The sequence below is a fragment of the Dioscorea cayenensis genome, chromosome 7 (assembly GCF_009730915.1).
Source record: "Dioscorea cayenensis subsp. rotundata cultivar TDr96_F1 chromosome 7, TDr96_F1_v2_PseudoChromosome.rev07_lg8_w22 25.fasta, whole genome shotgun sequence".
Classification (NCBI taxonomy): Eukaryota; Viridiplantae; Streptophyta; class Magnoliopsida; order Dioscoreales; family Dioscoreaceae; genus Dioscorea; species Dioscorea cayenensis.
The window spans coordinates 19,451,962-19,466,300 of NC_052477.1; the positions used below are offsets into that span (position 1 = coordinate 19,451,962).

At 41.9% G+C, this 14,339-nt stretch overlaps 2 non-coding genes across 2 annotated transcripts; both read right to left on the reverse strand.

Moving 5' to 3' along the window:
• Positions 1 to 991: 991 nt before the first annotated feature.
• LOC120266127 lies at positions 992 to 1,098 on the reverse strand. The gene has a single exon (XR_005537970.1). It is a non-coding gene; the product is annotated as a small nucleolar RNA R71 (small nucleolar RNA).
• Positions 1,099 to 10,269: 9,171 nt separating this feature from the next.
• LOC120266149 lies at positions 10,270 to 10,376 on the reverse strand. The gene has a single exon (XR_005537992.1). It is a non-coding gene; the product is annotated as a small nucleolar RNA R71 (small nucleolar RNA).
• Between the last annotated feature and the right edge of the window lie 3,963 nt (positions 10,377 to 14,339).

Consider the following 14,339-nt stretch of genomic DNA (forward strand, 5'->3'; position numbering starts at 1 on the left):
GTCCATGACTCATTGAGCATTAGTTAGGAAGCATAATAGTTGGTTTTGCACTTGAAGTGATAATCCTATGCGGAACAATATCTGAGTACCCCACTTTATATCGATTCCTTTTTCTCTCACTTATTTGTGCCTCTCTTTCTTATCTCTTTTATTTTGTTCACATTACATCTTATCAACACAATCATTGTTTCATCTTCGCTTGGTTAAGTAGCAATCTTGGTGTTTTTATTCCCTATTCCCTATGGATACGATAGCCACTTACCTGAGATTTATTACTTCGACAAACCTGTGTACTTGCGGGTCACACGCAAGGGGTGTGTCAAGATTTTGGCACCGTTGCCGGGGAATAGGCGTTTAGAGATACTTTGCACTTTGCTATCTTAGTTATTCATTCATTCATTCTATTTCACATCTCCTTATTCTATCATCGTTATGATTTGTTTTGTTTCTTTTGGTCCAGCTCCAGGTTATGACCCGAGGTAACCCTTCAATATTCCTTGAAGGTAATCCTGAACTTGAACGTACACTCATAAGAAGGGGTAAAGAACTTGTGCAAGAACTATCCAATCAAGCTAAAATAGAAGTTGAAGGGTCAGATAATATCACAGAATAGAATGAACAACAAAGAACACTTTTTAACTATGCCAGACCCTCAGTTTCGGGCACACAATCTAGTATTGTGTGACCCCTGATTACAGCTCCAAATTTCTAGCTAAAGCGGGTATTTATCCAAATGATTCAGTAGTCAGCTCAGTTCAATGGTTTGGCCGATGACGATCCAAACAATCACATCGAAAACTTCTTGGAAGTTTGTAATATGCTGAAGATTAACAAACTTTCAGATGATGCTATCAGATTGATGGCTTTCCCATTCTATCTCAAAGGAAGAGCCAAGCAGTGGCTTCATTCCTTGTCAAAAGCATCCATCATGACTTGGAATGAGATGGTCGAAGCTTTCCTTGTAAGATATTTTCCTCCGGGAAAGTTGGCAAAGCTTCATAATGAGATATCGTTATTTGTTCAGATGAAGCTTGAATCCTTATTTGAGACGTTGGTGCAATTCAAGGATCTCTTGCAGAAGTGTCCACAACACGGATTTCCATAATGGATGATCATTCAAACTTTTTACAACGGGTTGAATCCAAGTACGAGACAACTTCTAGATACCACCGTAGGAGGTACAATAGAGAGCAAAACCCTTGATGAAGCCTGATAATTGGTAGAAGAAATGACCATGAATAGCTACCAATGGAATGCAAGGGAAAGGAAAAAAGTGGCCGGACTCAATGAGATCGATACGGTTACATCTTTGGCAGCCCAAGTAGAGGCATTGAGCAAGAAATTGGATATATTGACTTCACCGAGGGTGGCCACTATCACGAGTTATGATAGTTGTGGGGTTTTACATATGCCGTCTAATTGTACTATTTCGATTGCTACTTCAGCCCTGACTGAATAAGTAGACTTTGTCGGTAATTCGGGAAGAGTACAAGGTAATCTTTATAGCAACACCTACAACCAAGGGTAGAGGAACCACCCCAATTTCTCATGGAGTAAATAAGAGTAGCGAAAGGCCATATCACCACCGGGTTTTTAACAACAACAAGACCCAAACCTGGAGACTAGAGTTTCAGGCTTGAAAGCCTTGATCACATATGTGCAATTATCGGATACGCGGTTTTAATTGATCAAGGTTACACTTCACAACCACACCGCTTCCTCGTATAATTTAGAGAATCAAGTGGGGCAAATTGCAAAGTCTCTATCAAAGAGACCACAAGGTAGCTTACTGAGTAACACTGAGACCAATCCAGGAGAATATGTTAACGTGATCTCTTTGAGAAGTGGTCGTGAGGTCGAGGGTAGGCTTCTAAGTGAGAAGAAAAATTTTAAAGCACCCGAGGTCGTGGAGGTTGAGGAAAGAGCAAACAAGGAGAAGGAGATGGCACCCCCACCTTACAAGCCAAGAATTCCTTATCCTTCAAGATTGAAGAATGACCAAAATGATGAGCAATACAAGAAGTTCTTCGGTCTATTCAAGTAATTGCATGTCAACATTCTTTTTGTGCTGCCGTTGTCTCAAATGTCTCAGTATGCTAAGTTCTTGAAAGATCTTTTGACCAACAAGATTAAGTTGGAAGAGAGTGTATCAATGATCCTAGATGCCTCTTGTTTGGTGGTGTTGCAAAAGAATATGCCGAATAAGAAGAAAAACTCTGGAAGCTTCATCATCCCGTTCAACATTGGCAATGTGGATGAAGAAATGACATTGGCGGATTCGGGGGCTAGTATCAACGCCATGCCATATTCTTTCTTTTAGAAGCTAGGCTTGGGAAAACTTAGGCCCTCTCGGATGACATTACAATTAGTAGACCGAACAGTGAGACATCCAAGAGTCATCATTGAAGACGTGCTTGTCAAAGTTGACAAATATATATTTTCTGTAGACTTTGAAGTGTTTGACGTCGATGAGGATGTGGATGTTCCTTTGATACTTGGGAGGCCATTCTTGCGCACTTCCAAGGCACTGATCGACATGGACGATAGGGAGTTGACACTAAGGGAGGGCGACGACAAGTTGACCTACTGCCCCGCCGAAGCCATGCGACATTCTCTTGACTTTGATGATACTCTCTACTTTCTTGACACTATTGATGAATTAATTGATGAATATGTACAAGACATGTTGAATCTGGACCTGTACGAGGGGTTGCTAGACCAAGAAGTGGAGGAGGAAGAAGTAATGATTCTTGGTCTAGAGGAGAAAGTACCATCTACCCCGGTGATTGTGAAGAAGGTGCTCTGAAAGATGAAGCCAGCAAGGAGACACCACAAGAAATGCCCAAAGTCTGTTGAGGATGCACAAGAATGGATCAAGGGTGACGAACCCTCATGTGGAAAACAGCTCGATAACTCCCCCTCTACCTTCAAGAGACTTTGTTCACCGTGTTTTCAGGTCATGGGTAAGAGGTAAACCTTCATCTACGTGGCCCCGTGTGGTGAGGCAAGGTACGCCAAGCTATGTAATGTTAAACAAGCGCTCCTTAGGAGGCAACCAAAGTTCTTTACTGTTTCTAATTCTTAGTTTAGTGTTTTCATGAATAAGGCTTTGAGTGTTGGTGTGTATATCTTTTTGATGCTTTTGCTGTGATTTTATTTGGATTATTTGGTATTTTTGTGTGCTTAAAATGTGTATGGCGAAGTTATTGGTCGTTTGAGCGAGTTTTTCATGTTCTTTTCCCTGGTATATTTCGCATGATATGGCAGGCTCTGAGTGTATTTACATGTTCAGTGATTTTCTGCAGAGCCTGCAGTTCTTTCTAAGTCATCCAGAGAAAACGCATGGCCGTATGAAATTTCCACACGCTCATGGGTCTTTACTGAGAGCTCATCCATAGAGGACACAGGGGTGTAGACTCACCCTAGTGAATGACCTTGTGATGGTCACATGACCGTGGGTAATTTCCACATGGGCTTGTGTATTCCTGCAGAGACTTAGAGATTTTTTTTTTATCCCTAGAGGCACAGGGGCATGGACTTGCCCTTATGGATGATCCTGTGACAAACACACGAGTGTGGGTAATTTCCAAAAGCCCATGTAGATCTCTGCAGAAGAGCTTTCCTCAATTCTAAGAATACACAGGGCCGTGTGGGTTCGCCTGTGAACTAGGCCTGTGAAGGTCCATGCCCATGTGGAATTTCCGCATGAGCGTGTGTTATACTTAGAGAGTTTTCTTGGTTAGACAGAGAAGCCACAGGGGCATGTGTTCACCCTGTGGGTCAGGCACACGAGAGTGGAGAATTTTCACACGCCCGTGTGGGTGTGTTCAGAAGCATTCAGTTGTTTTCCAAAGAGCACACAGGGGCGTGCGTCGGCCCCTGTGGGTCTCTCTTATGGAGTCACATGGGTGTTGGTAATTTCCACATGCCGGTGTGAATGTACAGAAACACAAGAGCCGCGGGTTTCCTTTAAAATATTTTTGGTTTTCTTCATTCTTTCATGTCCAGTCACTCAGAAAACACTCTCCATTATTCTCCCGACCTCGCACCATTGATTTGGAGGATTTTTACTCGACTTTCCAGCCGATTTTGAAAATTTTCATCTTCAGCTTGTCGGTAAACGCGCATTTCTTCTTTTCTTCGCAACACTTGATTTTAATCGATTAAAATAATGAATGTTGCTTTGTTTCTATGTTTATATGGTTTTTGTATGCTTAGAACGAAGTTATAAACAATATTAAGGTGTATTTTTGATTATGTGATGTGACAACGAACTTTGGGTGTGACCCGCAAGTGCACGGGGTTGTCGAAGTAATAAATCCCAGGTGAGTGGGGTATCATATCCACAGTGAATAGTGAGTAGAAACACCAAGATTGCTATTTAACTAGAATGAAGATGAGTTAAAAGTGACGTGAATAAGAATCAGTGCAAATGAAAATGAGAAAACAGAAGGGAGGTGCAAGTAAAAGATAGGAGAGGCAATCGACGATAAATGGGGTACCCCGGACATTGTTCATCCTAGGATTATTGTTTTAAGTGCAAGACCAATCATTATAGTTCCTAACAGATGCCCAATGAGTCATGGAGATCCTTAAACACACGGTCCCAAAACTTAAGGTCAACTGTGACTAACCCTACACTATGCCCCGGTAAAGAAATCTAACAGTCTCGACATCTCACACTGTGCTAGGTTGCTTTAGGCTCTAGGGATTCCAAGTGATAAACCCTATTCCTATATATATAGCAAACCCTTTCTTCCAGGCAAAAAGCCCTTAAGCCCATAATACTAAAGTTTACTTCAACGCTTCACTCTGTTGCTTGCACAACTAAGTGGAACGAGGAGGTAGGATAAATCATACTGGAGGAAAAAGGGGACACTCAGCTACCTCTCGACTCACCCTCTCTACCTTCTTCACTCTAGATTTGTCTAACTCTCATGGTGTGTCACTCATCCTCTAGGAATACTAACATAGATTCTCAACCCTAGTGTCACTCTAAGGGAAAATCAGCACAATAACCATTCAAGATTGGAACTCAATTCGAAACATCAATTAACTAAAGCATTATAAAAGATCAAAGAAACAATATCATCATAGGGTTTACAAGCCCAAGCACCCACTAAGGGTTTAGCTCTCCATTGAGCTAAATACAATCAAAAATGAAGTCAAAAGTAAAGGCATGCAATCCATGAATGAAAACTCCCTTGTGTTCGTGTCAATGGTCTTGTGAAAAAGAAGATCCCCAAAATCAGGCTAAATCGTAACTTAAATAAGGATGGAATCGAGCATCCACACGGGCCTGTGGATGTTCCACATGACCCTATGGAATTTCCACATGGGACTGTGGAATTTCTACACTCTCATATGTATTCTCTGGAATTCTGATTTTTGGGCGATTGTGAACAGTAACTACTATATTAACTTGCTACAATAACTTGCTACATTACCCGGCCAAACACACTCCCGAATCCACTTTTCATCGAGGTAACATAAATGGGCACACGTTCAAGCCATAGATCACATCGCTTCTTTAATAAATGACTCATTGGTAAAGATCTTTCTACCATTGCAGAAGTTGGGATAAGCAAACATGACTGCTTGCGTGCCCCTCCAAATCATTGTAATTGTTTGAATACAAGGAGGTTAGCACACATTCACATACCATAAACCCAACTTGTATCTTCGCATTTGTTCCTTCCAAGGTATTACCAAATAGTGCATTTAAGATCTACATTGGCTTCTTTCTTTCATACTTAGCTTCACAACCCTACATGCGCAAAAGAACGCAAATACATATGTATTACCTCTAAAATCTGATAAAAGTAATTATCGTCATAAGGAAAGAATACTTCGCATTTTTAACACACAAGCACTTATCAAACTCCCCACACATAAGCTTTTGCTTGTCCTTAAGCAACGAAATAAAACATTGACGCATAGAAGAAAGAGATATTAAAAGTGCTCGGCCTTAGGTTCACCAAAGCATGCAAGGATAGCATTCTATGAGTAAGGAAAATTTCAACACTAAAGACGAAAATCAATGCTCTAGCTAAAACTCGAATAAAAAAGGACAACAAACCCGAAATCGTTTAAGTATGTGAACTCACACAAATCAACCCAACATATACTCCTCAAAGTTCTATTTATAAGGGACTTATTTATGTACAAAAAAAAGACAAGGAATGGTAGTACCTTCACACATCCTCTAAGGTATCCCTTTCCAAAACGGCTGCTAAGGTGGCTTTCACGCTTTCGAGGTGGTAGCTCTTTCTACTGGGGTAGTAGCTTTCACTCATCCCATGAGATAGCTCTTTGATATGTGCTTGTGTGTTAAGAATGCGAAACATTTTTTCCTTACGATGAGCATTTTTTTTATCAGGTTTAAGCGCTAATACTTGTGTATTTGTATTCTTTTGCGCATGTAGGGTTGTGAAGCTAAGTATTAAGAAAAGAAGCCAAACGTAGATCGTGAACACACTATTTGGTGGAATCTTGGAAGGAACAAATGCGAAGACACAAGTGGGGCTCTAAGATATGTGAATGTGTGCCAACCTCCATGTATTCAAGTCATTACAATGAGTTAGAGGGGCACGAAGGCAGTCACATTTGTGTATCCTGACTTGTGCATTGATAACAAGATCTTCACCAATGAGGCCTTTGATTAAATAATAGTTCCAATCTACATCATAAATGTGTGCCCGTTTATGTTGCCTTAATGAAAAGTGTGGAATTGGGAGTGTTTTGATGGAGTAATGTAGCAGGGTCTGTAGCAAATCACTGTAGTGGTTACTATTCACAGCCGGCCGAAAATTGGGTTTCCAAAGAATCAACACAGGCGTGTGGAAATTCCCTACGCCCATGTGGAAATTCCACAGTCCCATTTGGAGAATCCACAGGGGCGTGTGGATGCCCGATTCCAGCCCTATTTAAGCGTCGATTCAGCCCGATTTTGGCGGATCCTTTTCACCCTTCTCTATAACATTTCTCTATGTTTTGGAAGGCTATCGGCTAGAGTTTTGAGAGGCTTTTGGCAAGTCTTTGGAGTGGTTCTATGGATTCGACACCGCGTTCCACTTGGGAGATGGTTATTGGGAAAGCTTTTATCGTCATCGATTCGGCGAGGTGTGCCATAGGACAGATAAGGGGACCTTTGGAGAAGACAAGGCTACTCCACAAGACCATCGACATGAATACCGAGGGGATTTTTCTATGGATTACTTGTTTTTAGATTCAATTTCATTGTTGATTGTAACTAGCTCCATGGAGAGCTAAACCCCTAGTGGGTACTTGGATTTGTGAAACCTAGGATGTATTTCTTTCATTAATCTTCTATTATATTTTCCTTAATTGATGTCTTTAATTGAGTTTCAATCTTGAATGCTTGTTCTATGATTTCTCTCGTAGAGTGACACTAGGGTTAAGAGTCTACATTGGTAACCTTTGTGAGTGAGTGACACACCATGAGGGTTAGACATTGCAAAGATTGGAGAGGGTCGAGAGGGTGAGTCGAGAGGTAGCGGAGCGTTCCCTTTCCACTCCGATATGATTTATCCTACCTCCATGTTCCAAGAGTTCTTTGCGATCATAATAGAGAGAATGGGCTAAGGGATGACCTCTGCTTGTGCTTAGTTGCACAGGCAACGGACTGAGCATTGAAGTGACCTTAGCACCTATGGCTAAATTGCAACTAGGGGTCTTTGTCCTAGACCAAAGGGTTAGATCTATACATTCGAATAGGGTTATCACTTGGAATCCCTAAAGTGTCTTGCAACTCTACACAGTGTGAGGTGTTGAGATTGATCGATTTCTTCACCGGGACATAGTGTGGAGTTTGTCACCGTTGACCTTAGGTTTATGACCGTGTGTATAAGGATTTCCATGACTCATTAAGCATCAATTAGGAGATATAATAGTTGATTTTGCACTTGAAGCAATTATCCTATGTGGAATAATATCTGAGTACCCCACTTCTATCGATTGCCTTACCTCTCATCTATTTGTGCTTGTCTCTTTCTTTTTTTCTTTTATTCTTGCTTTCATTACATTTTATCAACAAAATCATTATTCCATCTTCACTTAGTTAGATAGCAATCTTGGTATTTTTATTCCCTACTTTTTTGTGGATACGATAGCCACTCACCTGGGAGTTATTACTTCGACAACCCGGTGCACTTGTGGGTCACATACAATGTGCGTTGTCAAGTTTATGGCTCTATTGCCGGGGAGTAGACGTTTAGAGATATTTGCACTTTGCTATTTTAGCTATTCATCATTCATTCTATTTCATATTTTCTTATTATATCATCGTTCTTATTTTTCTTTTCTTTCTGGTTGCAGCTCTAGGTTATGACCCTAGGGAATACTTCATTAATTGTTGAAGGACATCCTGAGCTTGAGCGTACACTTCGAAGAAGGGGAAAAGAACCTATACAAGAACCGTTAATCCGAGCTGAAGTAGAAAGTCAATGGTCGGATAATATGGCAGAATAGAATAAGCAACAGAGAACACTTTTTTACTATGCTAGACCTTCAGTTTGGGGCACACAATCGAGTATTGTGCGACCCCCGATCACAGCTCCGAACTTTGAGCTGAAACTGGCATTCATCCAAATGATTCAACAGTCAATGTAATTCAATGGTTTGGCCGATGAGGATCTGAACAATCATATTGAGAACTTCTTGAAAGTTTGTGATATGTTGAAGATTAATGAAGTGTCGGATGATGCTATCAGATTAAGGGCTTTCTGATTCTCTCAAACGAAAAGCCAAGTAATGGCTTTATTCATTGCGAAAGGCTTCTATCACGACTTGGAATGAAATGGTCATTGTTTGAGATATGGGAGTGATTCGAGGACCTCTTGAGGAAGTGTCCGCAACACGGTTTCCTCGATTGGGTGATCATTCAAATTCTTTACAACGGGTTGAATCCAAGTACAAGACAACTTCTAGATGCTGCTACAGGATATACAATGGGAAACAAGGCCTTCTAAAAAGCCTGACAATTGGCAGAGGAAATGGACATGAATAGCTACCAGTGGAACACGCGGGAAAGAAAGAAAGTAGCTGGACTCCACAAAATCGATGAAGTCACTTCTTTGGCAGCCTAAGTGGAATCATTAAGCAAGAAGTTAGACCTTCTAACTTCTAATAAATTGGCGGCCGTTACTACTTGCACAGGTTATGGGGGAGGACATGCTCCAACCGATTGCCCTATTTCTATTTGTGATGCATCTTCAGTTGAGCAAGTCAATTTTGTGGGTAATGCCATGAGGAACCAAGGTAATCCATATAGAAACACCTGCAATCCAGGTTGGAAGAACCACCCCAACTTTTAGTGGAGTAACCACCAAGGACAGTATAAGGCTATAGCACCACCGAGTTTCCAACAACAACAACAAGCCCCAAACATGGAAAATCATGTTTCAGTTTTGGAGACCCGGATGAACGGTTTAGAGAAAGCTTTGACCAGATTTGTGTAGACATCAGACAATCGGTTTCAGTCGGTCGAAGCTACACTTTACAACCACACCGCTTCATTACACAATCTAGAGAATCAAGTGAGGCAAACTGCTAAGTCTCTATCGGAGGGATCACAAGGAAGCCTACTGAGTAATACTGAGACTAATCCGAGAGAACATGTGAAGGCGATCCCTTTGAGAAGTGGTCGTGAGGTTGAGGTTAGGTTTCCAAGTGAGGAGACAATTGTTAAAGTGCCCGAGGTCATGGAGGTTGAGGAGAGAGCAAACAAGGAGAATGAGGTGGCACCCCCACCTTATAAGAGGGGATCCTGAGCTTGAGCATACACTTAGAAGAGGAGGAAAAGAACTTATACAAGAACCGTCAATCTGAGCTGAAGTAGAAGGTCAAGGGTCGGATAATATAGTAGAACAGAATGAGCAACATAGAACAATTTCTGACTACGCCAGATCGTTAGTATTGGGGACACAATCTAGCATTGTGTGACACACGATTATATCTCTGAATGTAGAGCTGAAGCTGGCATTCATCCAGATGATACAGCTATAAGAGCAGTTCAATGGTTTGGCCGATGAGGATCCAAACAACCATATTGAAAACTTCTTGGAAGTTTGTGACATACTGGAGAACAACGGTGTTACGGATGATGCTATACGGTTGAGGGCTTTCCCATTCTCTGTAAAAGGAAGAACAAAGCAATGGCGACACTCTTTATGATGAGCATCCATCATGACATGGAATGAGATTGTCGAAGCTTTTCTTGTAAGGTAATTTCCTTCGGGGAAATCAGCAAAGCTTTGCAACGAGATATCGTCGTTTGTTCAGATGGAGCTCGAGTCCTTATTTGAGACATGGGAGCGATTCAAGGATGTTTTGCGGAAGTTCCCATAACATGGATTCAAAGAATGGATGATCATTCAGACTTCTTAGAACGGATTGAATCCAAGCACAAGACAACTTCTAAATACCACCGCATTAGGTACAATGCGGAACAAGACCCCTAAAGAAGCCTGACAGTTGGTAGAGGAAATAGCCATGATAGCTACCAATGGAATGCAAGGAAAAAGAAGAAAGTGGCCGGACTCCATGAAATTGATGCGGTGACATCCTTAGTAGCTCAAGTAGAGCCGTTGAGCAAGAAATTGGATACATTGAATTCACCAAGGATGGCCGCTATCACAAGCTGTAATGGTTGTGGGGATTCACATATGCCGTTTGATTATCCTATTTTGATTGCTACTTCAGCCTCGACTAAACAAGTAGACTTTGTGGGAAATTCGGGAAGGGTACAAGGTAATCCGTATAGCAACACCTACAAGTGCAATAAAAGGCCATGGTACCATCGGGTTTTCAACAACAACAAGCCCCAAACATGGAGAATAGAGTTTCAAGCTTAGAGACTTGGATGACCGATTTAGAGTAAACCTTGGCCCGAATTGTGCAATCATCAGATACACGGTTCCAATCGGTCGAGCCTACACTTCCCAACCACACTGCTTTATTGCACAATCTAAAAAATCAAGTGGGGCAAATCGCGAAGTCTATATTTGAGAGACCACAAGGAAGCTTGCCGAGTAATACTGAGACTAACACAAGAGAACATGTGAAGGCGATCACTTTGAGAAGTGGTCGTGAGGTTGAGGGTCGGCTTCTAAGTGAGAAGACCAATGTTGAAGCACCCGAGCTCATGGAGGTTGAGGAGAGAGCTTGTAAAGAAAAGGAGGTGGCACAACCACCCTACAAGCCAAGAATCCCTTAACCTTCCAGATTGAAGAAGGACCAAAATGATGAGCAATACAAGAAGTTCTTGGGTCTATTCAAGCAATTGCACATCAACATTCCTTTTGTGAAGGTGTTGTCTCAGATGCCTCGGTATGCTAAGTTCTTGAAAGATCTTTTGACCAACAAGAGAAAGTTGGAGGACCCCAGAAGCTTTGTGATTCCATGCCTCTTGTTTAGTGGTGTTGCAAAAGAATATGCTGAACAAGAAGAAGGACCCCAGAAGCTTTGTGATTCCATGCAACATTGGCAATTTGGGTGAAGAGATGGCATTGGCAGATTCGGGGGCTTATATCAATGTCATGCCATACTCTTTCAGTCATAAGCTGGGCTTGGGAGAGCCTAGGCCCACTCGGATGACAATACAATTGGTGGACCGAACGGTGAGACATCCGAGGGGCATCCTGTAGACTTCATAGTGTTGGATGTCGATGAGGATGTAGATGTTTCTTTGATACTTGGGAGGTCATTCTTGCGCACTTCCAAGGTATTAATCTACATGGACGCCGGGGAGTTGACACTAAGGGTTGGAGATGACAAGCTCACATAGTGACTCACCGAAGCAATGCGACATTCTCTTGACTTTGATGATAATCTATATTTTCTTGACACTACTTATGAGATAATTGATGAATATATGCAGGAAAATGTTGAATCCAGACCTATACGAGGGGTTGCTAGACCAAGAGGTGGATAATGAAGAAGTAATGAAGCTTGGTCTAGAAGAAAAAATACCATCTACTCTGGGAATCATAAAGAAGGTGCTCCAGAAGATGAAGTGGGCAATGATACACCACAAGAAATACCCCAATGCTGTTGGGAATGCACAAGAACAGAACAAGGTTGATGAACCCTTGTTAAGTGGTACCAAGCTCGACAACTCTCCCTCTACCTTCAAAAGACTATATTCATCATGCTTCCAAGTCATGGGTAAGAGGGAAACCTTCATCTATGAGCCCACGTGAGGTAAGACAATGTATATCAAGCTAAGTGACATTAAACAAGCACTTCTTGAGAGGCAACCCAAGTCTTTACTGTTTTTCCTAGTTTTTAGTTTAGTGTTTGCATGAATAAGGCTTTAAGTGTTGGTGTTTTGATTTTTAGATGCTAATTGCTGTGATTTGAGCGTGTTTTTCGTGTTATCATGTGCCTAATCATGTGTGGTGAAGAATCTTGGTCGTTTGAGCATGTTTTTTGTGTTTTCTCTAGTTAAAATTGCATTGTTAGGCAGGCTTTAAGTGTATATTTGTGTACAGGATTTTTTTTGCAGAGCCTGCAAAGTTCTCTATGTGTTAAGAGAAAACACACTCCCGTGTGGAATTTCCGCACTGGCATGTGTTTTCGTTCAGAGCTCATCCAGAGAAGGCACAGCGGCGTGGACTCGGCCCTGTGAATCACCTTGTGAATTTTACACACCTATGGGTAATTTCCGGATGGGCGTGTGTCATCCTGTAAAGACTTAGAATTTTTCCAAAGAAGACAAAGGGGCATGGACTCGACCCTGTGGATAATTCTATCAATAAACGTATGGACGTGGGTAATTTCCGCACGCTCATGTGATTCTCTGTAGAGAATTTCTACTCCATCCCGAGAAGACACAAGGGCGTGTGTCTGCCCCTGTAAATTACCAAGTAAGGATACATGCCCATGTGGAATTTCTGCACGGGCATGTGAAACACTTAGAGGATTTTCTCAGTTGGACAGAGAAACCACAGGGGCGTGCGTTTGCCCTTGTAGGTTGGCCGCATGGGCGTGGGAATTTTTTGTACGCTCGTGTGGGTGTGTTCAGAGCAAAGGAGTATTATCCCAAGAGTACACAGGGCCGTGTGTCTGCCCTTGTGGATACTCTCCTGTGGACCCACACAGTTGTGGGTAATCTCCACACGCCCATGTGGATGTACAGAATGTCAAGAGGAGCGAGTTTCCTTTAAAGTCTCATCGTGTTTCTTCATTCTCACACTCCTAATCAATCAGAGAGCGCCCTCTTACTCTCTCCCGACCTCGCACCGTCAGTTTAGAAGGATTTTTACTTGTTTTTTCGGCCGTTTCCAAGTTCTACATCTCTAACTTCTCGTTAAACCCTCTTTCTTTTTTTTCTTCGTCAATTCTTGATCTTAATCGATGAAACTAGTGAATGTTGCTTCGTTTCTACAATTAGAAGGGTTATGCATGCTTAGGAAGAAATTAGAAGAGATTTAATGATGTATTTGTGAGTTTTTAGCGTGCGGCCGAGTGGTTTTCACGCCCCGTGGATTCACACAGACGTGTGGAATTTCCACACATTAGTGTGGATTTCTACAACATTAACCCATGAGTACTATTAATTAAATTCCTTTTCGAATCTCATAGGCATGGCTCCCCGATCGAAGAAGCAAGATGACAACCGTCCATGTGAGTAGTCTCCTAAGACAGATCACATAGAGTTTGCTATTCCAGGGCATCAAGCCCGATTTGAGTGATTGTCTAAGCTCAAATTCGGTCAAACCTAATTCCCGAACATGAGCACGCTCAAGGAAGTTCAATTAGCAGAAGATATGGCAGATGAGATTGAAGAGATGTTGTCTGTCGGTAGCTATAGGCATCTATTATTGATCCAAGAGCCAGCTATTTGTCAGCTCACTTTGGAGGTACTTTTGACCTTTGAGTTTGATCGATCTTACTCAAGATTCGACAATGTCGATGCTATATAGTTCAGAGCACTCGGACATCATTATAGTATGAGTGTTACATACTTCTTCATCTATCTGGGCTTGTATGATGAGGTTTGCACATATATAGAAGAGTACAATTGATTACCCACAGATTATCCTGGTGGTGTGACATCCCCGAGAGCATATAGGACACTTTGTGGGTAGGCGCAATATGAGCCAAAAGTGTCTAAGGCTACTTGCCTTTCTTAGCCATCATACAGATACATCCACACCGTTCTTAGCTGATCAGTGAACGGGCATGGTGACAGCACAGGAGTATTGAGTAGATAGGAGCTACTATACCTGTATTCCATGGTGTAGAGAGAGCCGATTCATCTGGGGTACATTCTGGCTGAGTACATACGGCACTAGAGTCAGTATGCCAGAGCAGGA